This window comes from Papaver somniferum, chromosome 5 (genome assembly GCF_003573695.1).
Source record: "Papaver somniferum cultivar HN1 chromosome 5, ASM357369v1, whole genome shotgun sequence".
In the NCBI taxonomy this organism is placed as follows: Eukaryota; Viridiplantae; Streptophyta; class Magnoliopsida; order Ranunculales; family Papaveraceae; genus Papaver; species Papaver somniferum.
In genome coordinates this window covers 149,936,729-149,944,834 of record NC_039362.1, presented here as the reverse complement: position 1 = coordinate 149,944,834, position 8,106 = coordinate 149,936,729, and the positions used below count along the sequence as shown (strand labels likewise).

The window sequence follows — 8,106 nt, the reverse complement described above, 5'->3', positions numbered from 1 at the left end:
CTGAAAATCCAAGTAAAGAAAGAAATCATTGAATACTCCTACTGTAATTAATCCAGCCTATTTAACTTTTGCTATTAAGCATATTATAAATCCATTACACCAATCAAGCAGTGAAAAGAAAAAACCAAATATGAAAATGGGCAATTCCTCAAAGCAACTATGGATGTCCAATTTCACGTATATTCATCTGGTTATAGCTCTCATCTTATGCTTGTTACTTATGGGTGGTGTTTCATATTCGGTTGATGATGTGATTTGTAGATAGTGGTAAAAGTGGTTCGATTCTCAGAATGCGAAGGATATTAATTAGACTTAAATTCTAATATTAAAATAGAAAACTCACTAAAAATTATAGCAAACTCAATCAAAGTTGATATCAATATTAAAAGAACATTGAGGCTAAGATTCCACTATTTTCCAAGTTCAGAGTGATTTAATCCAATATTTATATTCATGCAATTTTTTCGTTCAATTTGATTCTAAACTATTGCAACAAGTAGATTCTCAAAATAACAAGTGTAAATCCGAAGCATAGAACATCAAAAACCTAGGTCCAAGCATGCTCTATCAAAAGAAATAACAATTGCTTAACAAGAATCATTCAAACAATTTTCACTCAAGGCAAAACAATCATAAAAATAATTGTGATAAATAAATAAATAAGAATATACCACTTTTTGTTGGAAAAATAACTTCCTCTATCGCCTCAGAAATGGGGTTTAGCTCCTCATATTAACCACTTGCTCAAAATACATGTTTGTTGCTCAAAAGTTGATTAAAAAGAATAGAAAGTATAAAACAACGTGTTTGTAACGGATATAATTGCTACGAACCACTGTTACAAAGTACCCTAACACAGAACTGTTGCGAACTCTGAATAATTGTTACAGAAATTGTGACAAAACGATTGAATTTGAAAGAAAAGGCCACGGATTCTTCGACTGTCTCTTACTGCTGTTCTGTGTTCTTCAACTTCCTCTCGCCTGTATCTCTGCAACTTGGTGTTTTTATGCTCTGCTATGTTCTAAACTTCCCCAAAGTGTACGTAGGTATTCTATGAGCTATCCCAACTCCTTTTATAGCCCACAGGTCGATTGAACTTCAAGAAATCTTCGGCTATTCTTATCTTTCCTCCACCTCAAGTCTCGGGATTTCTTTCCCTGCCAAGCTTCTCTACGCGGTTCTGTGAGTTGTAAACTTCTCAAATAAGGTAAGATAGAGTCCCAAATATAGTTGACCTCTCCAGAATCTCGCCAACTCCCATATACATAACCAGAAAGTCCGTTAATAACTTCACTTCCCTGTTTCGCTCAAACCGAAGATTTATCACTGTTTTATCGAATCTAAAGCTCATACCAATCCTGTTTTGACTCATCAACTAAATTCCAATCCATCTCCACGTCAAATTCCGACTAAATCTCCTCCTAGTCATCAACAGAACTTCGATAAACATCCAGCTCCTATGTTTCTTCTTCCGGCTTATCTAGCCCAATTCATTCGATCCAATCACACCTACCAGCCCTGTTTAGTCATAACATGATATATCCAATCCAAAGAGCCCATTGAATCCGGCCAAAACTCCAACAAAATCTCGCCTAAAAGTTCCGCTGCAAAACTGAATTTGAATTTAGTTTTTCCCGCCAAAATTTTGGTGAAGATAAAGGGGCGCCCCTATCCATAGTAGGGGTGCCTTTAGCAGCCGCCTTAAGGGGTGTCCTGTGGGTGCCCCTTATCCAAACCGGGGGTCCGAATAGCAAGTGTCCTCCGGGTGCTTTCCGACAACTTTTCGAACCAATTTTTTTCCAAAAATGTTTATTGGCCAAAAATACCTACAAATAAGTAAAACACCATAATAAGTACAAAAATGAACCCTAACAATATATAGAATCGAGACAAATCGGACACAAAACTGTGTCTATCAGTTGAAACTGTTGCGAGAAGGATTAATGGTTTGTATAATTAATTTTAAATAAAAGAGTTATGAATGTAGTTCTATTATTTGTTTTTTTTTTGTTTCCAGCAATTCTTGTAATCTGACTTTGATAGTTATTACTCTCACGAGTCATAAAATTTGATTTATAACGAGAATGATGCTTGTGTGATAATACAGATGGTGAAGTAACAGTGAAAAAATTTGTAAATCACGAATGTACCATTGTAATAGAAGGCTTATGATTGACAAGTAGAGTGCACGTGCGTTGCACGTTAGCGAATAATAGTTCCATTTTTCAAGTTTTAAAAGACAGACAACAATGATGTGTAGCTGGGAGAAAGAATAAAAGATAAAAACCCACAAATAACTACTGGGGTACCACTTCTCGATGAAAAAATTGGAAGCAAAAGAATTGCACCAAACCTATATCAATCAACCCCAATGAAAAGTCTTCAATCACAGAAAAGATTCATTCTTATTACTCATCCATTTTAGTGAAGAGATGAGATATCCAACCAAAAGATCTAAATATTGGTATCTCATTGTTCAGTTAACTTTGTAAGATAAAAGTGAAATATGGAAACATCAGTAGTTATTTCTGTCAATTGCTATTCTCATAATTTTCTCATAGTTTACACTATAGCTCAACACCAACTTTGTCGTCAATTTTGAGATTCCTCTATCAGCTAACCTGAAGCATCGATGCCGGTATATGAGGGAATTTGAAGAACAAAAAAGGGTGCATCCCCCTGTTTTCCAATCAAATGGATAACACTTGTAGCTTTCATCTTGAGATGAACCTCATCTCTCCTTTGAGAAGCAATAAAAACTTTCCACATACCGACCAATATCACAATTCTTTAGTTTGACAATAGAAAATTAATAATTTTTATGTTGCGGCGGCAGTAACAAAAAACCAAAGGACTAAATACCCAATATTATGTGTCCCTACAATCCACTATCAAAAATGCATGGGCTCAGAGGATTCTCTCATAGAAAACCAAAATTCAAACGATATATATTTTCAGATTATTTTTTTTCAAGATGTTATGAAGCTAGTATAACCAAGGGATTACATATTTACATAAGCTGTGCTTTATGGATGAACACATATGCCATGAAGGAAGCGGATAAAAATGAAACCGTTCGACCTTAGCTTTGTCAATCATTGTCAGAAAATGACCAAAAACCTAGCCAGAAATCAATCCAAGTTAAAAAAAAAAAAAACATTCTCCAAAAACTGCAGACAAATTATAAAACAATGAATTTGAGAAAGATAAACCCAAATTTTAAAAATCACCCAAATTCAAACATAAGTACACAAAACAAAACCCCCTAACACAGAAAAGTTAAGCGCACAAACCTAAGCAGCGAATTCTTCAGCAGCATTTCTAACAACTCCTTAAGAAACTTGTTTAGATTCTTCTTCAAACTTAGTAGACATCATAATACCTACAAATAAAATGACATTGTTGTTAGCTATAAAAGCCCTAAATTCTAAGGTAGTTACCAATTTCATATAGTAAACCAAAAACGTAAATATATAAGAGATGTTTTAACAAAATTAACATAAAGTTTTCTTGACGTTGTCTGTCCGGTTTCAGTAGCATATTGCTCTTCAATCATCCTATTTCTTCGATCCCCAAAACAACTCTGGGATGTATCCGTATCTGGTGCTCTGGGTTCACCCTATTCAACATCAAAATATTTACAAAATGTATTATTGCACTAAATTATTGGAAAATACGGACGTAACTTAGAAACCCTTGTTCATCTTATTTGACCCTCAAATTAGATGAAAATAATACATTAAATGTTGAAATTTGTGTTATCATTGAATAACCAACACTTCAAACATAAATAAATGAAAATCAAATTAAACCCTTAAATAGACAGAATCAGAGAACTATTACAGAGAATGATTTGATAATATGAGTACATACCTAATGGAAGAAAAGAAAAACAGTTGATTGAAATGTTGATCTCCAGCATGAATTGTTCGAAGGTTGAATATTGGTGTTATCAGTGAATAACCAACCATTGATGAACATAAACAAATCAAATTACACAGAACCCTAGGTTTTGATAATATGAGTGCATGCCTAATGGAAGAAAAGCGAAAAATCGATTACATTGTAGAACCTCTCCATTAATTTTGTTCGAAAGTCAATCGAAGATCTTGTGGAATTTACGCTGTTGAGAAGAGAGAGAGATTTGAGGGAGAAGAAGAAGAATTGACGGAGAGGAGGGATGTTTATGTATACGCGGCACTTTTGTCATTTGATAGTTTTTCGATCGGACAACTGCAGTTAGATCTGGACATAATCCAACGATGGAGACCAAAAATACGTGGGAATACGAAAGATGCGTGCGAGAGGTGAAAAATACGTGCAGGGGGGGAACATGGTAACGTTTTTAGGAGAGCCTTGCTGCTATTAAAAGGGGGTAGATGATCAAGATTGCATTACTAACTGCAAATCAAAAAAATATTCCCGCGGCACATGTGAACCAAATGATATAGATGAACAACCATTTTAGATTTGTTGTTGTTTGAACTAGTGCTTATTTGATCTTCACATCAATAAAAGATGGCCATGTATGTTTTAGCGTGCCTTAAATGGAAAAGTATAAACAACAAAATAAATATGAAACTATTCAGACTGTTTTAGTTGGATTCAGTCGTGTATATCAGTAATATGACTTCTGTTTTTTTTTTTTTTTGAGATTTTTTTCTCTCGAGAATAAGTGGGCATAATATATTTATTCGGTAAAAATCAAGTATGAACGGCGAAAATGTCACCGACTTATAGTTGAAAAAGAAAAGATAATTATGTTTTCTTTTTGTTTAAAACGAAATAAGAACTATTAGACCAAGCATTATGACTCACCATTTTTCTCGGCTATAGTTATATTATAGCGAAGGAGTGTCCAACAAACAACTTATCCCCTATGAGTTCCTCTCATATTCTAGATGTAACTGGAGGATACATAAATTAATTGAGGGATATTTTTACGGTAGCTGCCGGCATAGTTTTTCAATGAAATGAGTATTGATTGATGGATTGCTGGCATTGAAAAACCATACCTAAAACTACAATGAAATATCCCCAACTAGTTTATGTATATCTCAATTAATTGTTCCTTATCGTAGTCCGCAATTCATTAAGTATAAAGAGCTATCTTAATTGTGGGACCCAAAAATCTATTTTATGACTAAAATTATTAGTATTTTTTAGCGGTAAGGCCAAGTGATGAGGGATTTTTCTCAACTATAACTTATTTAAAGCTAAGGTAAAGGGATTTTAGGGCAACTTCACTATAGTGTCGTGCAATCCCTTAGCTATACTGTACAGAAACTTAGTTTCCGTGCAAATAGTGCAAAATGAGAACTTAGTTTCCGCTTATTTTTTCCCAATTTTTTTACCGTGGAATATTTGTATAGGTTAAAAGATAATTAAGAGGAAAAAAATAGATATAATAGGTAAAAAAAAAGTTTTAGTAAAAAAAAAAAGAATGAAAAAGAGAAGTTTTAGTATAAAACTGCGAAAACCAGAAACGGATACTCAATTTCCGTGTACAATCTCACGGGTACTCAGTATCCGTCTCAACTAACAAACGGATACTCAGTTTCTGTAAAGTATAAATCTACACGAAAACTGAATTTCCATGTGATTTCCCTTCTCTACCACCCGCATCAGATGTGATACACTTTTAAATATAGATAAGAGATATCGCTACACTTAATTAACTACATGGAAGACCATAATGGTTGGATTTCACTACAGATAGGGAACAACTAAGGAAAATCCCTCGTCATAGTGTTTGGCTTAAGACGGATCAGATGTGTTCTCTTCACTAGCTAAGCCAAAGCTTTTAACTATATTATAGTTAAGATATGCGTCATAGTATTTGTCCATAGCTATCTTGTAGCTAAAGCTAAAAACTAGATCCCCATGGTGCTTGACATTAGAACCGCCTACAACTAGCTAAAAAATTGGAAACACGTTTGCAATTCTTCGTTCCCCTTTCGTACCCATTGAGCTTTCCCATAATGCTGGAATTATACATGTCTCCACGAAAAAGTTGTGATAAGTATCCCCAGTTGTAATAAAAATAAATTATCAAGATAGAACCAAAATCCCTTCTATCAAGATGGATATATAGAAGTGCCAGAATGGCTTATACTGTTATACATGACAGGAGGTCGTCTTCGTGATTAAGAAAGATGTTCAAGTCATCTCACTTGAACATTTGCTGCTAGATGAAAGTTAAATCTAGAAAAAAATAATATGGAACCATATAAAATTTTCCAAAATGATACATAACCAGCATTGATTTCCACATCGCTGATATAACATCCCAAAATTCAACTACTTCATAAATTGAACCATAAAGATCGTCTGAAGAATGTACTTCGGGCAGATGGTAGGAGTGTAGAAGTCTACAAGGAGTTTGGTGAGGTTGTAATGTTTGACACAACATGTTTGGCAAACAAGTATGACTTACCATTCATGTCCTTTGTCGGGGTGAATCACCATGGTCAATCACTCTTACTTGGGTGTGGATTGATTCCAAATGAAGATGCACAAACTTTTGTTTGGATATTTAGCAAGTGTCTTGCATGCATGTCCGGATGTGCTCCTCAAGGAATAGTAACTGACCAAGACAGTGGAATGTAGAATGCCATTGAGATCGTTTTTCCTCAAACAAAGCACAGGTGGTAGAAGCAGGCCTGCCAGGCCACCAAATGTTGGGATAGGAGTAATATATATCCCACCACAAAGCCAAAAAATCCCGCCCTCCAAAAATTCCCGCCCTGTGCTGTTGCCCAAGACGCGCCACTTCAGAACCGGGCCTGGTTCTGTTCACTGCAGTTCTCCAATGTTTGAGTTTAAAGGCACACTTTGTAGGCATGCAGTTAATGTACTACTAATCCGTAATGATGTACGGTTGCTTCTAGATAAGTACATCCTAAGGAGATGGAGAAAGTATGTGAAGAGATGCTACTCAAAAGTTAAAGTGAGTTTTAATTGTTTGGAGAATGACATCGAAAGTGTGCGTCGTAATGAGCTTTGCTCAAACTTTAGCAAGATTGCGGAGTGGGGAACAGCGAATGAGGAACAGTACAATCATATTAAACAGTGGTTAGCTTATCTAGAGAATGAACTAAAACTTGGTGGACGGAGTTGTACGTGTGTTAAATGGAGCCAATCAAATAATGGTTGAATTTTTATTTTGTAGAAACTTTTAATACTTGCAGTTGATTATGTCGGACAAAATGAGTTTTTAATGTTTTGATTTTATGGTTTACCTTCGAACTTGTAGGGGGAAGCTACCTCTAGGCCTTCTATATCCTGAATAGAGTACCCTTTAAAGGATCAGATAAAATCCAAATGATTTGTAGAAAGGTAGACAACCTTCTTTTGCATACTTCAAAGTGTGGAGGTGTTTGGCTAAGGTTCAGATCCCTAAACCTAAAGCAACCAAGATAGGACCCAAAACTGTTGATTGTGTCTTCATAGGGTATCCTGAGCATACACCTGCATATAGATTTATGGTTGTGAGTTCTGATATTTCTGAAATTGGTGTGAATACTATTATGGAGTCTAGGGATGCTGTGTTTTTTGAAAATGTTTTTCCATTAAAATCTGACTCTCGTAAGAGAGGTGTTGATCCCCTAGATGTCCCTTCAACCAGTCAGACTTTACCTTTAGAGGAAGATGAAGTAGAAATTGATCCTAGGAGAAGTAAAAGGGCTAGAACCAAAACCTCCTTTGGACCTGACTTCGTAACACTAGAAGAGTCTAATCCTCAGACCTATAGAGAAGCCATGAGTTCTTCTGAAGCTCCGTGGTGGAAAGAGTCTTCTTTTAGTGAAATGGACTCAGTCCATCTGAACCAGACTTGGGAGCTTGCTAATTTACCTCCAGGGAGTAAGACCATAGGATGTAAATGAGTCTTTAATAGGAAACGTAAGGTAGATGGAACTATGAAAAAAATATAAGGCTAGGTTGGTAGCTAAAGGCTATAAACTGAAAGAAGGTGTAAATTTCCTTGATTCTTATTCACATGTGACGAGAATTACTTCCGTTGAGATGCTAATTGCTATTGCTTTCATAAGAAAAAACTTAGAGATACATCAGATGGATGTTAAGAATTTTTTTTTAGAAAAG

General features: G+C 35.3%; 1 long non-coding RNA gene across 1 annotated transcript; it reads right to left on the bottom strand.

The window, feature by feature from the left end:
- Window positions 1–2,389: 2,389 nt before the first annotated feature.
- LOC113277967 lies at window positions 2,390–4,153 on the bottom strand. Its single transcript, XR_003325245.1, has 4 exons — window positions 3,877–4,153; window positions 3,503–3,622; window positions 3,297–3,385; window positions 2,390–3,123 (listed from the first exon to the last, which is right to left on the bottom strand). It is a non-coding gene; the product is annotated as an uncharacterized LOC113277967 (long non-coding RNA).
- Between the last annotated feature and the right edge of the window lie 3,953 nt (window positions 4,154–8,106).